General features: G+C 37.6%; 1 long non-coding RNA gene across 1 annotated transcript in view; it reads left to right on the top strand.

The window, feature by feature from the left end:
• LOC146397576 (uncharacterized) overlaps positions 1-23499 on the top strand; it is a 145596-nt gene that overhangs the window by 114680 nt on the left and 7417 nt on the right. Inside the window, exon 2 of the long non-coding RNA XR_014824316.1 lies at positions 8870-8968. This is a non-coding gene — a long non-coding RNA (uncharacterized LOC146397576). The remainder of the gene's footprint in view (positions 1-8869; positions 8969-23499) is intronic.

The following is a 23499-nucleotide window of genomic DNA, read 5'->3' as shown; positions in this document are numbered from 1 at the left end:
TTGGAATTTGAGAATGATAATAACCCTAATGTTGTATTGTCAGGTTAGAATGAAGCAATTCATGTAATGCACTTAGCACAGTATCTGCTAAAAAGTGAGGACCTAGTAAATATTCCATCTAGGGCTGTTTCTCAGAAAATAGAGCAATATCCATTATAGAGATCCTCACTCTGATATCTTACAGAAACCCTAACATGAGAGATCCAAATCTAAGAAATCAATATATTACCATCCCTAAATCAGTTTCTCCCAAAGCTGAGGAAACTTGAGTGTTTAATATTTAATGTTGTAGCGGTTTTCCTCTAAAGTCAAGACCAGAGTACCTACCTTATCCATAACATTTAGCACTATGTTGCAGATACTAACCAATGCAATTAGACATGAGAAAGCAATTACTAGAATGTGAATGGGAAACAGATAAAACCATATTTATTAAGAGAAGTTATGATTATATATCTAGAAAGTATTAAAGAATTCATGGAAAAATATTATCGGTAAGAGAATTTGAATAAAGTAACAGGTTATAAAATAAGGATATAAAAATTAATAGCATATACATGTATGTATACCTGTTTTAGAAACCTATACATAAATGTGTATGGATAAACAAAGACAGACTATGTAATTAAAGAGAAGAACCCATTTATGATTTTAAAAAGTAAAGAGAAAAAAATAACATGAACTTAAGAATATCCAAAACCTAACATAAACAAAATTGGAAATTGCTTTTGAAAAAACTAGAGCTTAACAAATGGAAAGACATCAATTCTGGGAAAGAAGGAGAAAAGCCAATATCGTAAAGATGCAAAGTTCTCCCTAACCTAAGGGCTGAGAGAAAAAGCCATTATCAGATTTTTTTTTCACAGTATTATAAAGCCTCTGTTATTCAAACAATTTGATATTAGCACATGAATAGGCAGGCAAACCAGAGGAAAAAATAGAAAATCCAGAAATAGATTCAATTTCACATGGAAATTAATATACATTATAGGTGGCATCACACATTACAGGGTAAAAGATGGACTTTTAAATAAATGTTGTGATTACTGGGTAGCCATATGGAGAAAAATTAAATTGGATCCATTTCTTATACCATAAGCCAGGATAAATTCCCAACAGATCAGATATTTAAATCAAAGGTATAAAAAAGAACCATGCATATATTTGAAAAAGCACTTGTGAATCCTTTTATAATCAGGGGATGAGAAAACACTCCTAAATATAATTCAAATCTAGAAGCAAAGAGAGAAAAGATTGACAAATTTTATCATGTAAAAATTTTACGGTAAAAATAAAGCATACCCTGCACAAAGTAAAAAAATACAAGTGACAACCTGAGAAAAAAATTTACAGAGTATACAATAAAAGGTAGACTAATGTGTAATGCAAAGGTATCTCTAATGCATAAAAAGCTTCTAAAAATTGAGTTGAAAAAGGCCAGGGACCCATCTGCAGACATTTCATAGAAAAAGAAGTGCAGATTTCCCTTAGCTGTATGAAAAATTGCCCAACCTCACCTACAAATTGATATAATTATTCACTAGGCGATGGGTACAGGAGTGTTCATTACATCCATGTATATCCAGTAGAACTTCAGATGCCTACTCATATCCTATAGGATAAAGTCCAACTCCTTAGCATGGCATTTAGGGCATTTAAGACTTTTTAGAATTAGAGGTCTGCCTAATTGTTTAACTGAATCCCTCATCATTACACAACACCGTAACATTATGTTGTGGTTGCATCAAAGGTTTTACTCTTCCCCAAACATGGTATTTAGTTTTTCATACATCCATGACCTTGCAGCATGCTGTCTCTTCTGTCCACCATGCCCTTTTCTCTGTTCTCTGCTTGACAAAATTCTACCCTACTTCAAAATAGTTAAAGTTTAAGTATTTGAATTTGCTTCCTCCTTTGAATTCCCATCACACTTCCCACAGGCATCTATCTATTAAAGCCCTTCTTACACAGTTCTACAGTAACTGGCTTTTATGTATGCCTCTGCCACAGACATAGGGTACTTTCTTGCCCCAGTTTCTTTAGTATTTCCAGTACTTAGCATGATGCCTGGCCCCAAAGAGGCATGTAATACATTTTCTGAATAATATATATTTTTTATGCACTTCCCACAAAGACTTCAACATTTCCTATATAAATCTTTCAGGACAGATGTCAAGGGGAATAGAAGCTAAAAAAATAGATGTCTTGCAGATTTTGTTAACTTAGCACCCCTGAGTTTTGGATATTAGTCAGGACTCTTTTAGTTAAATGACAAAGATTCAGCTTGAGCTAGCTCCACAAATAGGCAGTTTATTTGCTCTGAAAGGCAAACCTTGGAAAATACATTTAGCCTCAGAACCTGAGTCTCTCTCTCCCTCTGTCTCTCTTTCTGGCACACACACACTTCTTCCCATTTCTGATTGCTGTCTTCATCATAGGTCACATCTTAGGTCTGTGAACTCCTTGAAGCAGGAACTGGTAGCAGATAGCTCTGGGTTTATTTTCATTTTTTTGGCCACACCTGTGGCATGTGGAAATTTCCAGGCCAGGGATCGAACAAACCTGTACCACAGCAGTGAACCTGAGCTATTTCAGTGACAATGCCAGATCCTTAACTTTCTGTACCACAGGGGAACTCCTGGGCTTATATTCTCATAGCCTTGTAACTAGCAAGGGACAAAGCTATTTCTTCCCAGCTTCAGTTAGAAAAGTTCCATGAAAGTACTTCCGTTGGCCTGGGTCCTTCATCTGTCCTTCAGCTAATTTCGGTGACTGGAAAGGTGAAGTATGTGATTGACCCCAGTCTGGCACCCACGCCCCATCCTGGGGGTGGGATAATGTGATTAGCACATGAGGACGTATTTTGGAACATGAGAGGATCAGCTTCCAAGACAACAAAGTTCTTGTCTGGTCATATAAAGGGAATGACTCTCCACAATCCATATGAAGATAACAAGATCCAATGTTGGAAGGAATGTTATATAATTTTATGATTAAAATCTCTCATTCCTGATTACTAAATATTGTAGCTCAAGTACATGATAAAATATATCAACCAAAAGAAACACCTGCTCAGGAATCTTATTTGGATACTTTCATCTTTTGCTTCTCCTTTCTAATTATTTTTTATTTTAAATAAGGCTCCACCTAGAGTGTAAAATTTCCTAACCTAAACTTTCTAAGTTTGCTATGTTTTATTATTTTATTCTTTTTCAATCATATTTGTCCTTTCTTTCTCTGAGCATATTTCCCCCAAAACTAAGTATGGTGTTCAAAAAGAGAAGAAAAAAAATTGAGGGGAAAAAAAATGTTCTCACCTGTGAACAAGTAAGTTAGTGCTCAAAGATGTTTTGAGAGTAGAAAAAAATGGAATGGGAGTTCCCACTGTGGCACAGTGGAAACAAATCCAACTAGTATCCATGAGGATGCAGGTTCAGTCCTCGCTTAGTGGGTCAGGGATCCAGAGTTGCCATGAGCTGTGGTGTAGGTCGCAGAGGCACCTCAGATGCCATGTTGCTGTGGCTATGGTGTAGGCCGGCAGCTGTAGCTCTAGTTCAACCCCTAACCTGGGAACTTCCATATACCACAGGTGTGGTCCTAAAAAGCAAAAAGAAAAGAAAAGAAAAGAAAAAATCGAGCAAGATAAGTTAGGAACATGATATTCACTCTTAACCAAATTTTCCGATAACACTTGTGATGCTGTTACAGCATCACAATGTCCTTTATCCAAAAAATTCCGATGGCCAGGCAAGTATTACCACACACCTAATCCTGGGAACAACTCTGGAAGCAACTCTGGAAACTACAGTTAGAAGTGTCATCTCATGCCAGTGTGGTAACCCCAACAAATAGCTTTCTCTTTGATTTATTTAGTCCATATACATTTGATTGCCCATAATGAGCAAAGAACTGCCCTAGCAATAGTGGCTGGACAAAGGAAAATCCTCAAAAGTTAACTAACTCTCCATAGGAAAAGAAGTGTGCAGAATTGCTAAGTAAGATTTTGAAACAAATAAACAAACCCTTTAAAGCAGATATATTTATTTTGCTTATCTGTATTTTTTATTACAATGAGCATGCATTTCAAATATAATAAAACAAAAAGAAAAGTTATTGTAAAATATAAAAGGGTATGCTCACCATTAAATACAACATCAGATAGATATAAAACCCATTTCTGCCAGTCACCAGCTGTGTGAATTTGAGCAAGTTAATTAATCTCTCTAAGCTTCAGTTTCTTGGGCTATAAAATGTAGTTAATAATTCCACTTGCCCAATAAGGTTGTGAGTATTAAATAAGATAAACTGTAATAAAGTGGTAAACACTATGCCTGGAATATAGAAGTTGCACAAAGCGGATTTTGTTCATTATTCTTGTTTTGAATATGAAAGAAAATCTCATTTGAGGGTTGAACAAACATAAAATCTGGGAACAAGTAGTATCTAACCCAGTTTATTATTTCTCAGTGATTACTTAAATATGAATTCTCTAGACTCTTCCAACTTTATACTGAACCCTCTCAGAAGCCACCCTAGGGTGTTTCCAGGGCTTGGTCTCAGTCTACTATTGCCACATCTTGTATTTCTACTAGCTAAAATTTCGGAGTGCCATAGGACCACGTGAAGTTTGCCACCAAGACAACCCAACCTGGAGTTAATGCAATCTGCATGTTTTCTTCTGTTTGAATCTCAAGGGAGAAATAAAGTGGTACCTTTTTCTCTTTGTTCCTACAACTTTATTTTTCAAAGGTATTCGGGGTAGAAGTGGTAAATGGTGACAGTCTCTTGTTTGCCTCTCCTTTAGTCTTCTCTCCACCCCCCTCTCCTGACCCCCAATTCTGGATGGGCTTTTTATGTTTCTTCCACACAATAAGAAAGTTAGTTGCTGAGTCTCCTTCTAACTAAGCTGTCCTGAAAGTATTCTCATTGCCAGACTAAGCTTTCTTCTAAAGAGGAGCCTCTTGATTTCCTTCTCTTGTCCAAAATTGATTTAAATAGCAACAAAAAAGCACATGCAGTTCTGTCTTCCTTAGAGGTTCTCAGGCAAATCAGACAGTCAAACTTATGACTTAAGTTTATTTTCCCCTGACTCACTATTTGAATAATTTTAAAGATGAAAGGTACATTCGTGTATATATAGCAATGCAACTACGACAAAACAAAATGTAATTCCCACTAACAGAATTCTTGGAAAACAGAATTGATAGCTCTGTAAATATGGTAGCTACTACTTCTTCTTCTATTAATGAACATTTAATGAGCCCTTACTATATGTCAGACAGGGCACAGGCATCATTTATTTAATCCTTTTAATAACCTTCTAAGTTACAATTTTCCCCCATTTTATAGTTGAGGAAACTGTGGCTTAGAGTGGTTAAGTAATTGGACCAAGACCACTCACCACTTGGTGAGTGATGGAGTTTGGGACATACTAATTAAATCGTTAAGCTTAATGGATTCTGTGATTTACTCAGATAAGAATATAACTGTTGAATTAAATATTTTAATGTGTACAAAAGTCCATTCACAAAAGCATGAATTTGGCTCTAAAAGTTGTTTGCATTGGATAAACAGCAATAGCCATTTATCAATGAAGTACATACAGTATATTACTCTTTAAGCTTGATCTTTATTACCTACTATTACACGTTTGAGGGCTTCTCAGACCACTCTCCCACTGTAGCACTGAAAAGGAATTTAGAATCTATTTTAGTGTTTTTCCAACAATTCTCTGAGGCTGTCCAGCCCCTCGGGGACTATCTTGAAAGAAGGAGCAGGTTTTTCTGGCACACCTGGTGTCTGGCTGCATGATTACTCGATCCTCTGCAGAATAATGATGTATAGATCATTTTAAACTATGACTTTTCTGTAACTTGTTGTTAAGTAACTGGTAATTCAGCAAATTTGGCAAAGCCAAACCAATTCAGACTGATTAAATGCTTAATTTTTAAGTCAGTTTCGGTGGTAGTGTGACTTTGTTGCATGACTTGACACAGAGAAAATATGTCACTCTTTGTGAGATATATTTCAAGAATGTACGAAAACCATGGATTTTTCTCAGGTATTTTCAGTTTCAGATATTCAGTTTGGGATTTTCCTTATTCTATGCAGTGCCCCTAAATCCTCATTTATAGAAAATAATACCTGACTGAATTAAGTCAGTAAACATTACAAAATGAACTGGTCATAAAATATGGTGCAACACAAAAGATCTGGAACCAAAAACCTGGTGCTTTGTGGCTGCATTAAAAAAAAATTATAATTACTCATGAAAATGTCTGAATGTATAGCATATACGAGGCACAACTCTTTATGAATGCAGTATTTTTCCAGTCATAAAATTTTGTAAAACCGTGGTAGTAAAAGAGCAGTGTAATTGAGGTTGAAAACAAAACAAAACAAAACAAAATCTGATGCAGTACAAGGTGTGTAATGGGATAATCATTATGTCCATTATGGGCCATCACTTTGTCTATGGTCAGATATAGCTTGAATCATATTCAAAGGATTTATTTATAATTGAATATATTATGCATCCAGGCAGAAATACATTTTCATTTGTTTATGCAATAAATATACACACATAGGGGAATTCCCTGGTTGTTCAGTGGGTTAAGGATCCAGCATTGTCACTGCTGTGTCTCAGGTCACTGCTGTGTTGTGGGTTCAATCCCTGGCCCAGATTTCTATATGCAGTAGGTGTGGCTAAACACACACACACACACACAGATACATAATCACTAGAGGTAACAGCTGGAGTGTGAGTGGTAGGACTGACTGCCTGAGTTCAAATCTTGATTCTGCTACTTACTAGCCCCTAAGCTTGGGCAAATGACATCACTTTTCTATTCTTTAATTTACCCACCTGTAAGTGGAGATAGCAATAGACCCTAAGTCATATGGCATACTCACAAGAGCCCCTGGCATGTATTGTAGTACAAATACTTTCTGAGTATCTGCTCTGTGTCAGTCACTGTTCTTTATTCTGGAAACATCAAAGTGAACAAGACAGAGAAGGCCTCTGTCCCAGTCTTTACATTCTAGTGCAGGAGAGAGAAAACTCAGAAGCATATGCCATAAATAAATCAGACAGCTGAAGACTATGATTAAATTTTAAGAAGACAACAAGAGCATTTTTTGACAGTGGCTGAACTCACAATAAAGCTTGAAAATTATACTTTGTTTTAATACAGGTGATATAAACATGCATGTTTACAAGTATATAGATAGATTGACAGTGGTTTTGGGTGCTCCTTCTCTGAAGAACTAGTGATAATACTTTGCTAGACTTACCCAATTAATATATTGACCTCTGTTCAACCCAGGCTGATCTCTTTGTATTCTTTGTGCTCTCTAAGTTCTGTTGCACCTTCCCTTCTGTGGGCACCCCATTTATTTCCAGAGCTGTTACTTTCCTAATCTCTTGCCCTCACTGTGAACTGCCACACACTGACTGCTGTGAGGGCAGCAGAATGGTGCTCAGGAAGCTTTGCTTCTCCCCTGGTCTGTAATGTACTAAATGCCTAAGGTTAAGAGCTTTTATTAACAGAACTATCTTTTCTCAGTGTTTGCATGATGCTGCAGCTCTTACAGTCTCTCTCTGTTGGTAGTACTGCCTTTCTTTTTCAGGCTTCCTCTGAGTCTTTACCCATTGTCTTCTGTGCTGTCGTGATGGGTTATTTAGCCTAGTTGATCTGGAAGAGTAGCTTTCTTATTGGGGTTTGAACTGAAAGCAGATTTCCCTCACTGAGCAGAAATGAGAATGCCATGACACTTCGTCTAACATCATTAGCCTCTCCTAGGCTGGCCCAGCATAGAAGTCTTATTATTTAACCCTTTCATGCCCAACATTATATAGTCAATGTGAACTGGAAAAAAAAAAAAGCATAACTTAAAAGTTACAAGTTAAGTTTTGTTCCGGCATAATACTGAGGACTATAGCCCAGGAGACAGCCTCTCAGTAGCTCTGAGACACTACTCCAAAGAGGTAAGGGAGAAGCCAGGATAAAGAGGTTTTGTTTCGTTTCTGTTTTTTTCCTTTTTTGGCCACCTTGCAGCATATGGAGTTCCCAGGCCAGGGATCAGATCCGAGCCACAATTATGACCTAAGCCACAGCTGCAGCAACACCAGATTCTTAACCCACTGTGCAGGGCCAGGATCGAACCTGCGTCCCAGCATTCCCATGGTGCCACCAATCCCGTGGTGCCACAGTTCACAAACTGAACTCCATACAGTTTGACTCCAAACATGTAGTGAAATATCAAAAGATTATTGCTAATCACAAAGAATAGACATCTCAAGTTAATGAATTTAGTGCTTTTTTGTACATGAGAATATGCAAGAAAATGGGCTGATTGAAATTATTCCTTAGATAGGCATCTTAATCCTCTAGAGCCAGTAGACAAAGCACAGAATTCTTCCTGTTTTTCTTCATCCTCAGTTCCTCTCAGTGTACACACTGAGGGGGGGTTGGGGATGTGTACAGTGGCTGATGGTTTGATACTAGTAGAATTCGAATGGCAGGCAACATTCTTCATTTACTGGAATGGCGGGAAACATTCCTTGTTCACAGCAACAATAAAATATAGTATAGTTGCTAGTGTAGCATGGGGGCAACAGATCAGACCATAATGTCTATAATTTGAAAAATAACTCTTTGTTATATCCTTAATGTTGAATTGGGGTCGAAAATATTTTGCTCATGGGGTAGAAGTCTCTGATATTGAAATATTATTATGCATGTAGCCATTGTAATAAGAACTGTCTGCTAAAATAACTTCTAAGTATTTTTCTAGACTCTGGTGAATTGTAAAGATTGGATCAATGAAAATGGAAGTATGTTTGCTAGCTCTGTTTTAATGTTAACAGTATTGAAGCATCAGACATGTGGAGGGGACAGCAGTCAGAATCTGATCTTTGTGGGCAACCCCTCTCAAGAGGACAGTTCATCGCAGCTTCCTCATCAATGTAAGTTAGACCTTCAAAGAGGTAGACGTCTTTTTTTTTTTTTTTTCTTTTTAGGGCCACACCCGAAGCATATGGAAGTTCCAGGGCTAGGGATCAAATCAGAGCTACAGTTGCTGGCCTTCACCACAGCTACAGCAACACTGGGTTCCCCAACCCACGGAGCAAGGCCAGGGATGGAACCCACGTCCTCATGGATATTAGTTGGATTCGTTTCCGCTGCACCACAGTGGAAACTCCTGAGATGTATTTCTTAAAGTTTGTTTTTCCCTGTTGTTTTCAACGTTAACACATTTTTATAAAGATGATTGTCTGTGAGAGTGCAGTATGGAAACTTTCTCAAAGGGGGGTATTAAATACCTATTCATACAAATTTTTGAGAACTAGGGGCAAATTTCATAGCAAATAAAATATTTTTCAATTAGTTATAATACAGTATCACAAATAGTACCTCCAAGTCATGATTTAAAATTAGCTAGTATTTATTTTGCCACTCTCCATTGTTAAAAAACAAAATTCAGCTGAAAAGTAAATTTGAGGACATAATTGGCTTTATTCAATGATCATGAATTGGGCAGCATCCCATCTAGCAAGGAGAGAGGAGTTCCAAGGACCTGTATATAATGGAAGGCTTTTATAGGAAGAAGGGTGTGAAAAAAGGATGTTTCTAACAAAGAATGGATTGTTTCAGGCAAGGTCACCTTCCTTTAGGGGAAAAGCATTACCTCACTGGTGCTGATCAGGAAATTCCAGATTGTCTGGTTAAAGGGCACATTCCTGGGAAAGGCTGAAATTGCAGTTATATTGATGTTAAGTCTAGGTTTGAGGGTTTGCTGTCCTGGGGCAAGTGACTCCACTTGGGGCCTGTTGTTCCTGTTTTTTTTTTTTTTTTTTTAACTCATATTAGCTGTATTATTTTATTTTCACAATCCCTATGAACTAGAACTAGGTATTACATCATATCAATTATTGTGCCAATTTAATTGAGGCCTGGCAAAAGTAACCAAAAACGATTCTTAAACACTATGTCCATCGTTGGGATCACATGGATTTCTAAAGGGATAAAATTCAGGGAAAAAAAATGTAGATTGAATTAATAATTTTGTATATGAGGTTTCATTGTAATTAGAATTATCTTCAATGTCAGGTAATGCAGTTTAAAATAGAGCCTCCTAACTTTGTAAAGACATAATTGAGTAGGAAAGATATTTGTCATTTGGATAAGAGAATACTGCAGCTGTTCCTGATATCGTGAATGAATAATTGCAATGAAAACATCTTTATTGACAGTCACCACAGTCTTCTTTAATATATTCTTTTTCATTTTGGATCAGTGGTGTTGGTAAAGGATATTTGTTCCACTTCAAAGACAGATGATGTATTAGTGTTCTCTGCCCACCTTGACAGGGAAGAAGCTTTTCAGCTCTGACTGGCAAGTGAGAAACCACCAAGGAGACTGAGACAAAACACATAGCTGGAACTTGAAAAAATATTTGTTTTGAACCTAATCTCAGTGATGTCTTTATTTCACATTATGAATTCAGCTCTTCAGTTTGAATCGTTGCTCCTTTTCTCCATGGTTTGTTGTATCCAACCTTCTTGAAATAAAGGTAAAGGGATGCAAGAAGCCACGTCAGGAAGGCAAAGAAGCTTGAGGACAACCATTGATTGCAGGAGTTTGCCAGAGAAAAATAACATGTGGGCTTAGGGAAAAAAGACACTTGAAAAGTTCGCATAAATCTTTCTGAACTAGAGTGAGTAATTAGCAATTACTGGTAACTGCCTATATAAAGTTTTTTAAATTACTTTAAATTTTCTTAAATTGGAAATTTTGAAAACTTCATCTTAATTGAGCTTCATCTTTCCCACTAACTATATTCAAGAATTTAGGAAGGTGTCATTCAGAAGATTTGTTAAAGTTTAATTTGGGTAGATACATTCAATACCTAGTCCCCATGCTCATCAAAAATATTTCTGCTCTCTAGTGACAAGGAAGCTTATATCATATCTACTTGTCTCGATTGCTAAAATACCACATTTGAATAATTCTATGCTGTGCAGTCACCACAGAATATAAATCAAATCACAGCTTTGTCATTTACTAAATATCAGCTTTTAGGGACAGAGTGAGTGAGAGTCCTACCACCTGAAGCTTGGCCACCCTACATCTCATTTCCTTCAAGCATCTTAATGACCAACAGTTTTCTTGTGACCTTGGAGAAGGGGTGAGTGTTGTTAAGACACAGACAGTGGTTGTGGTACTCTGGCTAGAGAGAGGAAACTTTCTTTTATAGAGCAGGAAGGGGGAGAAGGACCTTATACTTATAAAAGAGCAAACTTCAAAAATGCTATTTCCTTCAAAAATGTATGCTGGGAGCATACATTTGAAAGAGGTTCCATTTTGGGTTTTGGTCCAGTGGAATATTAAGGATCTGTCATCTTATTGAGAGCCTAACACTTTTTCTCTAACCAGCTGGGTATATGAAGCATTTTCCATCTAATATTTTGTGTCCTCTTAATCATTAACCTGTTCTAAAGCTTAAAGGTTCATGTTTACTCAATAATGCTGAGAAAAGTTTGTCGCTAATACTTTCATTTATTAATAATCTCAAAAATAAAACTTAATTATATCCTGAATGTTAGTTTAGGAGAAAGGAAGATATATGTAAAATGAATAATTTACATGTGAATAAATAAGAATAAATGCAAAGAGTTGGGAAAAATACCAGAAGTTTTACCAAGATGTACCCGGTACATCTTACTTACTAGTGTATACCTAAGTCAATCCTATGTATAGCTAAAAAAAATGGAAAGAGATTCACTTACAATGTCAGAAATATGTATAAGTTTAATGCTGCTTTCTCTTTCTGAGAGTTTCCCTCGTATCCACACCTGCTGACCACCCCCTCCACACACACAAACACACTCCTAGCTGGAAAGAGTTCATATATTAGAGCACTATTTCATAATTTGTCATTTACATCATTTTACTTTTTGAGAATTTTAGCAATGAAATGTGCTAAAATTTTTGACCACGTTAATGTAAAATCCAGTCTTGATTATAACATGTTGGCTTAGAAAACTTACTGGACTTTATTTTTTATTACAAGAGCAATATATAATTTTACCAAAAATGTTGCATAATAGTAGCAACAGCAGATATCCTTGTCTTATTGCTATTTAAATGGAAATGAATGTAAAACTTTAGCATTTAATAAAGTCAATGACTTTTTTCTTTTTTAAAAAAAAGTAAAATAAGGTGCTTACCTTATCTACATTTTTATAAACTGTAAGATGGCTTTCCCATCTTTTTCGTATTTATACTATTTTAATTCCTTCTCTTATTGGAATATCTTGTTTCTTTCAACTGATTCAATAGATCAATGCCAGTAATAGAGAAAAGTGAGGAAGAGAAATTAATGAAGAGGAAAAGAAGCAGGAAAAGGAGGAAGAATACTTACAGCCATTCATAAAGAAATGTCCACAGCATAACTAATATGGTCATCTTGTTGGGCTTCACGTCCCATTTAAGGAGATTAAACTCAAAGCCTCTGGCCAAGACAAGAATTACCAGACCCTTATCATCACCCCTTCTATCTCATTATAATGCCCTTTCCCCCACCTTGAACAACCTGGCCTACTCCTTCCTACTGCCTATTAGGAAAGGTATGTGGCCCACTCCTCATCCTGCCTCTATAGGGACAATATACACACGTTCAGGTTCATTAACAGGACTTTCCAGGAAACTTCCCTATATCCCATCCCCCATGCAAATGAGGCATCCTGCCTGAAACCAATCAGAAGATCAAATATGCCCCATGCAAGAGACCAGTCAACCCTCAGTCTCCCCCTCCACACACACACACAGTGGGCCAGGGCAGAGAAGAATTAGGGCCTCACTCCAGTCCTTCTGCAGGGAATATAAAGGGAAACCCGGTTATAAGACGGGGGCTAGCCCCTACTCTCAGGGTGGCCTGCTGTCCCTCTGAGACTGTACTTTTGCTTTAATAAATTTGCTGTAACACTTTTGCTTCGGCGAACCTGTTTGTGCTTCCTAAAAGAGCTGTAATGCTTAGGAGCTGCAATATGTTCTTTTTTTTTTTAATTTTTTTTATTATACTTGATTTGCAGTGTTCTGTTAATTTCTGCTGTACAGCAAAGGGACCCTGTTATACATGTATATACATTCTTTTTCTTACATTACCCTCCATCATGTTCTATCACAAGTGATTCGCTTTAAGAGCTAGCTCACACTTTCCAACATGTCTGCTGCTACAATTCTTTGCTGAGACAAAGAAATGAGAAAACAATGCAGCCTTAATGTTCAGACAATGTGGCTGTAACATTCTATTCCCCACTCCTGCAAATAAACACCACCAATAGCTTTCAGACCATGGCCTTCCAGATATTTTTTCATGTATTCATAAATAGATATGTAGATATTCTCTAATTGGACATAGGGATATTTATCTGTACATTTATGCTTTTTCACTTAATATATTATGATCATTATTTAATGTCATATATAGAGCTCTAAATGATCGTTTTAAATACTGAATGTATGAATATGCAATCCATTAACTAGGTCCTTCTTAAAAGACGTTTGTAAATTTTTTCAAGTATTTTTCTATGGAGAACAGTATATGAATCTACTTTTACATACATTTTTGCCCAATTGCCTAAGTATTTTCTAATAATGAATTTCAATAAAATCAAATTTTTAAAAGTGTATGCACTTAAAAAAAAAATACAAAGAAACAAGTACATGTGGTCCCTGATTTACAGTGGTTTAACATAACAATTTTTTTTTGTCTTTTTAGGGCCACGCCCATGGTATATGGAAGTTCCCAGACTAGGGGTCTAATTGCAGCTGTAGGCGATGGCCCACATCACAGCCCCAGCAACTCAGCATCCAAGCCTCCTCTGTGACCTATAGCATAGCTCACAGAAATGCCAGATCCTTAACCCACTGAGCAAACCCAGGGATCAAACCCACGTCCTCATGGATGCTAGTCCGGTTCGTTACCCCTGAGGCACAGTGGAACTGCCACCTAACAATTTTTTGACTTTACAATGGTACAAGAGCTACACACATTAAGTAAAACTGCACTTTGAAACTGTACCTTTGAATTTTGGTCTTTTCCTGGATTGGCAACATGCAGCATGATACTCTCTCTTGATGCCAGGTAGCAGCAGCAGCAAGCCACAGCTCCCAGTCAGCTGTGTGATCAGGAGTAAACAACCAATACACTTACAACCATTTTGTACCATTCTATTTTTCACTTTTAGTACAGTATTCATTAAATTACATGAACTATTCATCATTTTATTATAAAATGGGCTTTGTTAGGAGATTTTGCATAATGGTAGACTAATGCAAGTGGTATGAGCATGTTTAAGTTAGGGTAGGCTATGCTGTTCAGAGGGTTAGATGTAGTAAATGTATTTTCAACTTACAATACATTTAGTAACTTAACAATGGGTTTGTGAGGATGTAACCTCATGATAAGTTGAGAAAAATCTGTATTTACATTCAAAGTGTCTTCCCGAAAGTTTATACCAATTTTACCCTTACTATTAGGGAAGAGAATTTGTAAATACCTTCAGCATCACTAAATGGTATCTACCTTTTCATTACTCCTAGCAAATCTCTTTGATAGAAGTCTGGGAAAGTAAAAAGAAAAGAAAAGAAAAATGTCCACAGAACTGCTATGATCCTTTAGTCTATGTAGGACTAAACTCATGGCTTACATCAATTTTCAGTTTATACATTTAATATATCCTGGGGAAGTTCTTCAGCCTCTTTTGCAAACTTCAATTTTAATTTATATTTGTCTACATCCTTTCATATGTGATTTGGACAGATGTAGGCTGTTGAATATAATGGAAGAAACTTTCTCAGTGCTTCCCTTGAGCAATTTCATAGTTTCTGCTTTAATAGGCAGGAGGTAGTCAGGAAATAATGATTCAGCTATTTCCTACAGATTTTTACAATTCTACATCCAATAAAGAAAATGTAAATTTGTAGAAGATATGGCATTTGTGAGGTATTTAATATCAGCTCCCACAGAGTGCTTGGACTGATCCACACCCTAAAGCTCATAGGATTCTATGTTGCAGAATCTGCTAGTTTGATGAATTACCAAATGAGATTTGAGCATCACTGTGTGAGTTGCAGGTTCCTTTAGTATCAGAATATTTTAAGGTTTAACTGTTGACTGAAATGGCAGCAGTCTTTTTTCAGTTTGGAAGAGTAATGAAGGGGAGCCTTGATGGGTAAAATCTTGCTTATCTCATGATCTGGATTATGAATGTGAAAGGATATTACTAAAACCAAAAGCATAAAAAGGATATGATGTTCTATCTCTAATTTGTTTATTTAATGAATCATAGTGATGAATTTACTAATGGTCAACCATGAGATGGATTTCAAAATATATAGATAAAATAAATAGGTAAGACGATATGAATGGAATATATTTAAATTTTGATTACTTATTCCTAAACAGAAAAAAAAAATGCTGCCTCGGAGTTCCATCGTGGCTCAGAGGAAACGAACCTGACTAGCATCCATGAGGATTCAGGTTCCATCCTGGCCTCGCTCAGGGGGTTAAGGATCCGGAATTACTGTGAGCTGTGGTATAGATTGCAGACATGACTCAGATCTGCTGTTGATGTGGCTGTGGCTGTGGCCGGCAGCTACAGCTCTGGCTCAACCCTTAGCCACGAGTGCAACCCTAAAAAGGCCAAAAAAAAAAAAAAAATGCTGTCTCAGAATATTTAGCCAGGATATGAAACATTAAAAATATGAAACTGTTGCTGCAAAACCCAAGTATCAGCTGTTGACAAGGGTGGGGATTTCACTCAGAATGGAGGGGCAGAGGCAGGTAGAAATGTTTCCTGTTCAAGGGAGTGAGAGGGGAAAGGAAGGGGCAGGAGATGATGGGCAAATAAAATATTAATTTGTATGTATTACTTAAGATACATAGATTATAATATCATTCTTATAATAGTAAGGTAATATTTAGAAGCATAGGGAATCATAAAATAACAATTTAAAAGTAGAATCAAAGCTTAAGAGGTCTAGCAAAGGGCTTACTATGATGAGTGAGGACATAAGGAGAGGTAAAAATAGAAAAATTAGTAAACAGCAGATATTAAATATGAGACTAAAACAAAATATTAATCTTTACAATAAATTCAAATGAACCAAATTTCTCTATCATGAACACTGAATATCAAATTGAATTTAAAAATATACACTGGTTGTATGTCATCAATCAGAAATGCACCTGAAAGAAAATAAAGGCAAAAGTTGAGAAGAAAATAATGTGCAGAATCACAAAGGCAAGTGCAAATAAAAATGGAAAAAACCATGACAATATCAATATAAAAGCAAGATACACAAGTACATTAAATGAGACAAAGGGGTTATTTTATCATAGTAAAAGCTAAAGTCCAAAGCAAAGTTTATGTCTTTATTCGCCAGGAACACAACATCAAAAATACATAAAACAAGATCCTGCAGAAATACAAAGATAATTTAATCCAGTAAAGATGCAATGCATGAAAAATAAGGTCACTAGACTCCTTTTCAAATATTTACAAAGACACATATTTAAAATATTTGTATTTTAATGACAGAATATGCATTATTTTCTCATATTTTAGAACACATACAATTATGAATCATATACTTCATCTCACAGAGAGCAATAGAGTCTATATTCGTTAGTCAATCTAATAAAACTAGGAATTTTTTAAAAATTATAAATCTATTATAATAAAAAATAAATAAACCAAACTAGGAATAAGCAACAAAATTGTGAATAAATAACCAAAAATATTCTGAACAACCACCAGACCAGAGTAGAAATCAGATGGCAATTAATGTCAAATTAATTATTTTGAGAGCACTTCACTTCAAAATCTGCAGAATTGTGGCCTTAAACATTTTTACATCAGCAAAGAAAGCCTGAAATAGAACAATTAAGAATTCAACTTAAGGAAGGAGAAGAAGACAAAATTCTATTATTCTAAGAGTTGAGCTATTTTAGGCTTCTGGCTTCTGTATTATATTAAGGTCATACACACAGTATGGTGAAGAAGGTCTGGCAAGGATTCAGGCCTATTTTTGATGATTTTTCTGACGCAGACAGCAGAATGAGTCAGGCTGCTCATTCCAGGGAGGATTTCCCACAAGGAATGCAGAAGAGGCATCTCAGTCTGCTGTGAGGACTCTTAGGTGGCTTCCTCTGAACCACCTGCATCTCAGCTTCTTTCCCGGATCTCTTCAAGGGTTCCTGCAAACCTTGCAGGGAGGTAGGCAGGCAGGATTCTGAAAGAACCAGAGGTAGAGCCCCACACAAGCCATGAAGGGCTAGATGCTTCCAGGGTTCGGGAATGAAATCACTTGGGAGGAGCTCCAAGCGCTTTTGTCCGCAAGTCATCATCTATTTACTGGCAACTGGACACACACTCAGGGTGGTTCTCAGCAAGCTGCTAGAGGGATGATGGCACTGAGGCAGTGGTACAGGCTGTGCCTTGCTCATATGCCCACCAGGGGCCAGCTAGATCTTCAACCCAGCCCTGCTCCACCTGCCAGGTCATGCCTGGATTCACCCACACCTTCATCCCCACATGAAAAGTCACCTTCTGACTTGCACAAAGGTGTCTTGGGCCAAGAACTGCAGCCATGTGGTGGTAGTCAGAAACTGCAGTACAGGTGAGTCTGTGCTGGTCCCAGAGAGGATTGTGAAGCAATGCAGATGGTGCAGTGATGAACAGAGGCCATGATCTGGTTCAACCTTCTGCAAGGAGGTAGGGACAGAAGGAAAGTTGGGACACACTGTCTCCTGGAAAGCTAGTGTCTGAGAATCCACAAGGGCAGGGACTAAGCATTCCCTCCTGCAATCTACCCTGCTTCCTCTAAAAAAGGGCATAGTCTTTTACATCCCGATGAAATGGAGCAGGACCCTAGGGTCCTTCCCACATCCTACCTTAGCCCTGGGTCTTCCACCTGCCTTTTGTCCATAGAAAAAATTTAGCCAAAGCATAAGTTTAATTAAAGAAGAGAGAAATTGCAGAAGCAAAGGAAAGCAGTCAAACAGGACAAAAATAATAATAATTTAGTCATTAAGCAAAGTCAAGGACCTTTAGTTCATCCTCAAGGGCTATAGATAATATTCTGAGCAATATCAATTGAGCTGTCTTGGATAGGCTGAACCCCCCCAGCCGGTGGAAGAAGTTAACCACAAGATGACCAGACTGTAAACATGACGTAAGCTGTCACAATTCCGAGAACGGCCTCAAAGAAATGAGAACAAACCAGCCTTGGAACTGAGGATTAACTATACCTAAAACAATCAAGATGACTCTGGTCAGATTACCACATGACCAATTTCTTTTTTTTTCTTTTTTTCTTTTTTTGTCTTTTTGTCTCTTGAGGGCTGCACCCATGGCATATGGAGGTTCCCAGGCTAGGGGTCGAATCAGGGCTGTAGCCTCCGGCCTACACCACAGCTACAGCAATGCATGATCTGAGCCACACCTGCAACCTACATCACAGCTCATGGCAACGCCGGATCTTTAACCCACTGAGTGAGGCCAAGGATCAAACCTGAGTCCTTATGGATGCTAGTCGCATTCATTAACCCCTGAGCCACAATGGGAACTCCCACATGACCAATTTCAAGATGACTGTCAGAGCTGTCTGTGCTGTTCCTGCATGTAGCTGCCTCCCTCCACCTATAAAAGCTTTTGCTTAGTGATTGCCTGGGTGGGGGTGGGAGAGTTGGCTTTTGGACACTAGTCTGCCTTCCCCTGCTACCTCCCCAATTGCTAGCCTCTGAAATAGAGCAAACTTTCCTTTCTACCAACCTTGCCTTTTTATTGGCTTTAGAACAGCCAGCAGCTGGGCCCCACTTTGGGTGAAAACAGTGCTATGCTGGCAGGTATGGAGATGGCCTCCTCTCTCTGAGCTATGCTCCTGGGAACTGTCAGCTTCCAGCCACGGAGGGAATGCAGCTGGCCTCTCCTTGAGCATCACATGCATCAGATACGGGCTGAGCATGTGACAGGTACCCACCAACAGGGCAGAGCCCAGGTGGGCCTGGAGCTTCCCATCACAACAGGGACTGCACACACACACCCAGTGCCTCCTTGCACTAGTTTAAACATCCAGGTTTGAAAAAAGATGGAGCTGTTCTAGTCCTTTGAAACCCAACAGATTCAGTGTACCACGCAGGGCTCTGTGGTGTTCTAGGCGCTTGTTTCCCAGGCTCAAGTCCAGGGCCTCCAGCATCCCCTGGGAGACGACCCCCAGGTGACCACTGTGCACATTCAGATTTGAGAATTGCTGCCTCCCACACCACTCCTTTCTAAGTTAGAATTAGTCCAAGACAAAGTATGAAATTGTTTTAAAGCTAAGATCTTTGATGACCAGCTGTCTACTTTTCCTGAAAAAGTCTTGAACATGGGGTCCAGTGGATGACTGAGAAGTACAGTCAGCGTTTGTGGCTTGTCTCATTCCTCCCTGGAGCCCTGAATCTAATTCTAATGGCTGTAGTTCTCAAGGTTCTCCCGGGCCCTGCTGTTTGAAGACTGTAATGTAAATACCACTTGGTTGGACAGTGAAGGACTTGCTCCTGATGAGTTTTCATCTTACAAAATGTCATAGCATCATATTCTGAATTCATTAGGAAACACTACCTTACACTTAGTACTTCTGTTTCCTACACAGCAAGGACCTGTCAGATATGTGACCTGTTCATCTACCTTCTTTCCCAGGTAACAATCTTCTGTAAACAAGCCAAGATTTAACAAAACCACAGAAATTAATGGCTCAGAAAGGGGCAATTTTATACATTTTCTTATATTTCTAGGTTTCATTTAGATAGTATATTTCTATGGCATGATTTCAACAATAACAATGTATATTTTAATCATTATTTTGTTTACAATGAAGTATAAATTGGTAAAGAATCCATTCATCTTGAGGAAGATTTCCAAATATTTATTATAGACATGTGCTTGGTGAGGCCATTTTGAAAAAGGACCAAAAAAGTATCTTTTTAAAATATTTGTTTGTTTATTTATTTTTAAGTATAGTTGATTTATTGAAGCATAGTTACGTTACTTTTTGCTATAGAGCAAAGCAATTCAGTAATCCATAAATACACATTTTTACATTATTTTTCATTATGGGTTATCAAAGGATGTTGAAGGGAGTTCCCTGTGCCATACAGTAGGACCTTGTGTTTTTCCATTCTGTATACTAGAACTGCTAACCCCAAACTCCCACTCCATTCCTTCCCCAACCCCTTCCCCCTTGGCAACCACAAGTCTGTTCTCTATGTGAGTCTGTTTCTGTTTTGTAGATAGGTTCATTTGTGTCATATTTGAGATTCCACATATACGTGATATCATATGATATTTGTCTTTCTCTTTTGATTTATTTGATTAGTATGGTAATCTCTAGTTGCATTCATATTGCTGCAAAAGGCCCAGGAAAGTATTTTTTTAAATGTCGCATTTTCAAATTCTCCAGAGCCTTCAGCTTTCTCACCGGAATACTGAAGGGGTGAGTAGGGTGTTCTCCTTCACCAGCTTCAGTCTCATCTCTGTGGATTTACAAAAAGGAAAAACAAGTCCTCTCTCAAAGTGTTTACACTCTAGAGTCACATCACAAAATAGAGAAAATTGAATATTATCTCATAGTTGTACTGTGTATCTTGAACGTCAAAGGAGAGAGAACCCATCACTTGCTGTAGGAATCTGCATACATAACATATGACTTGAACATTCCCCATAAACAAAGTCAGGCTTTTCAGTGAATGTGGGCATGGGAGTGAAAAATTAGATGTCAGCCAGCCTTTGTGTGCAGATAAACTCCAAAATGCCTTTTGCAGCATTTCTAATTTCAAATATCATCTTTCTCTTCTAGCTTCAAATTTTCATAAGGATGTCCTACTCATGACAAATACACTGGTTAGAGGCTGGGGTCCAAGTCATGGGCCTGGGGATGGAGAGAAACTTGCAGGCTGTATGAGGTTGCCTATCACATACACACAAAATAAGAGAAGCTAGGATTCAAATTTTAGTAATATAGTAGCTCTTCTGATTACCAGTGCAATACATTTCCACTGCCCCTCAAAAAAGAAAATGCTGAAAAATAATAAGCCATTTGATTCTAACATGTTAATCAGAGATAATTGCTGTAAGTATTTAGGACTCTATTTACCAGGATTTGGTATACATTCGCATTCAAATATAAACACATGTGTTGGTATCCTGCTGTGAATTCCTGAGACTGATTGTGGAGGAGAGAGAGGAGGGATAAGGAAGCTACAGTTCAACCAGTCTCTTTTGGTTGACACTGCTTTGTCTTGCATCAGTTTTCAATGCTATCATTTTGATGTATGGTATGAAAAGTTATCTTCTTTAGCACCAGTCAGTACTTGCTTGTGCTGTTTGCCCTGTTCTAGTTGAGGTGTGACAAATGTGCATGCTCTACAGAATGGGAACGATTCCCTAAGTGTTGTTCCATGGCCTTTGATTTAGTAAACAAATGAAAATTGGGAGTTACTCAGTTATTTTTTAAGAGGTTTCAAATGTCTGTATCTGCTTCAATATGAGAAAAATGTCCAGTCCTGCAAGATGTAATTCTGATGTAATTAATATAAGCCTTATCATTGGGCTTGTACATCTCTTCACCTGTGGACTGCAGAAATAGAACTGCTTGACTGAGAATTTATGTCTTCAAGACATTATTCAAGACCCTGTGAAAGAGAGAAAATTGTGCCAAATTTGAATCTTGACTCATAGAACTCACTCTCCAGAATGGGAGCATGGAGCATATGGAATGTACTGCTGATGAACTTCGTGACGGGTATAAATTCCAGAAAAAGGCAGAGGCGATTTGCCATCATGCCTCACTGGGGAGTCCCAGTTGCTCTTTTTTGATTCTCTTGAGCATCAGGTTCCCCAGGAAACCTTCTCTCTGAGTCCTAGGCTAGGCTAGAGACCCTTTCATGATAACTTTCATTAGACTATGCATGTCTCTATCACTACACTTAATACTTCACTTCGTTCTTTTGTTCTTGTATCTCTCTTCTTTCCAGACTCTAAGTATATTGAGAGCTGGTAGTAAAATACTCATTTTTGCATCCCTGGGAAATAGCATCTGGCACATGAGATCACTGAATGAATATTACTGGGGTGTTGGAAATCAAGAGAAAATTCAGGAAGGAAACAAAGGTGTCGTTTTGATTTTGAGGTACCAGCAGATTCTTTAAGCCAAAATTTGTAAAAGCAATTATAATACAGAGTGGAACTATGGAGATGACCCAAAGGCTCAGAATATCATGGCCCTGAGGGCATCCATCACCTGCAAGAGAGATGCCCTGACTTGCCTCAGTACACAGCAAAACTTGATTGGTGGTTTAAACGATAATGGATTTAATTTTCTTAAAGTTGTGATACAAATTTCAAAGACAAGTTAATTTGAGAAACTAGCCTTTAGTTAAATAAGGTAGGGAGACTGGAACAATGACATGTCTTTCAGAAATTTAAGAGAAAATGATTGAAAAAAATTTTTTTGAATAATTGAATGGTCTCTAACTATTTAGGAAATTGTCTTTCTCCACTTCTTTTTTGTCTCCCACATTGCCATCCCTCTCTACCACCTTTTACATCAACCCCTTAAAACACAAATACATTTGTAATAGGCATTCCAGAGTAATGTGGACAAGATTTCGAAAACAAACTTATGGTTACCAAAGGGGAAGAGTGGGGGGAGGAGGGGTGGACCGGGGGTTTGGGATGGCAAATGCACACTATGGTATATGGAGTGGATGATCAACCAGGACCTGCTATGTAGCACAAGAAAATCTACTCAATGTTCTGTGGTAACCTATATGGGAATGGATATGTGCATATGTCTGGCTGAATCATGTTGCTGTACAGCATAAATTAACACAACATTATAAAGCAACTATACTTCAATACAATTTTTTAATATTTAAAAATTAAACTTTTCAAAAAGAATGATGTGAAGAGTTCAGCTGTGAGAGGCTTTCAGGTGAAGGGAAAAGGTCATATTCAAGAGATTGAGAGTAATTGTGAAATGTGCATATGGGATTTATAGAGAAACAATCAAATTTTAATTAGTCTGAGAAACATTTCAGAACAATTCTGGAAGAGTTGAGGTTAATATATCTGAATATAAAATGGAGCAGTTCTAGTTTACCATATAATTTCTGTCATCTTAATCAAATTTATGAAGGTAATATTATACTGCACTTTTATGCTCAAATTTTTCATAAACTCCCCCTGTAAAAACCCTAGGAACAGGCTGTTTTCTCAGTATTATCTTTAGCCTTATTATCTTTATTTTCAAATAGACACCCACATTTCTTGAGATTGTATTTAGATTACAATATTTTATTGTAGAGCTAGGGAAGAGTTGGAAGGGATTTTGCAGCTTTCTTAACCTAATCCTGAATACATTGAATAGAAAGACAAGTACTTGTCAC

Source organism: Sus scrofa, chromosome 13, assembly GCF_054392235.1.
Source record: "Sus scrofa isolate SSC_HxYL_T2T_F1_AM1 chromosome 13, Sscrofa_HxYL_maternal_Yorkshire_Landrace_v2.0, whole genome shotgun sequence".
In the NCBI taxonomy this organism is placed as follows: domain Eukaryota; kingdom Metazoa; phylum Chordata; class Mammalia; order Artiodactyla; family Suidae; genus Sus; species Sus scrofa.
Note: the sequence above shows the minus strand (reverse complement) of the source record. Positions and strands in the feature narration are given on the sequence as shown.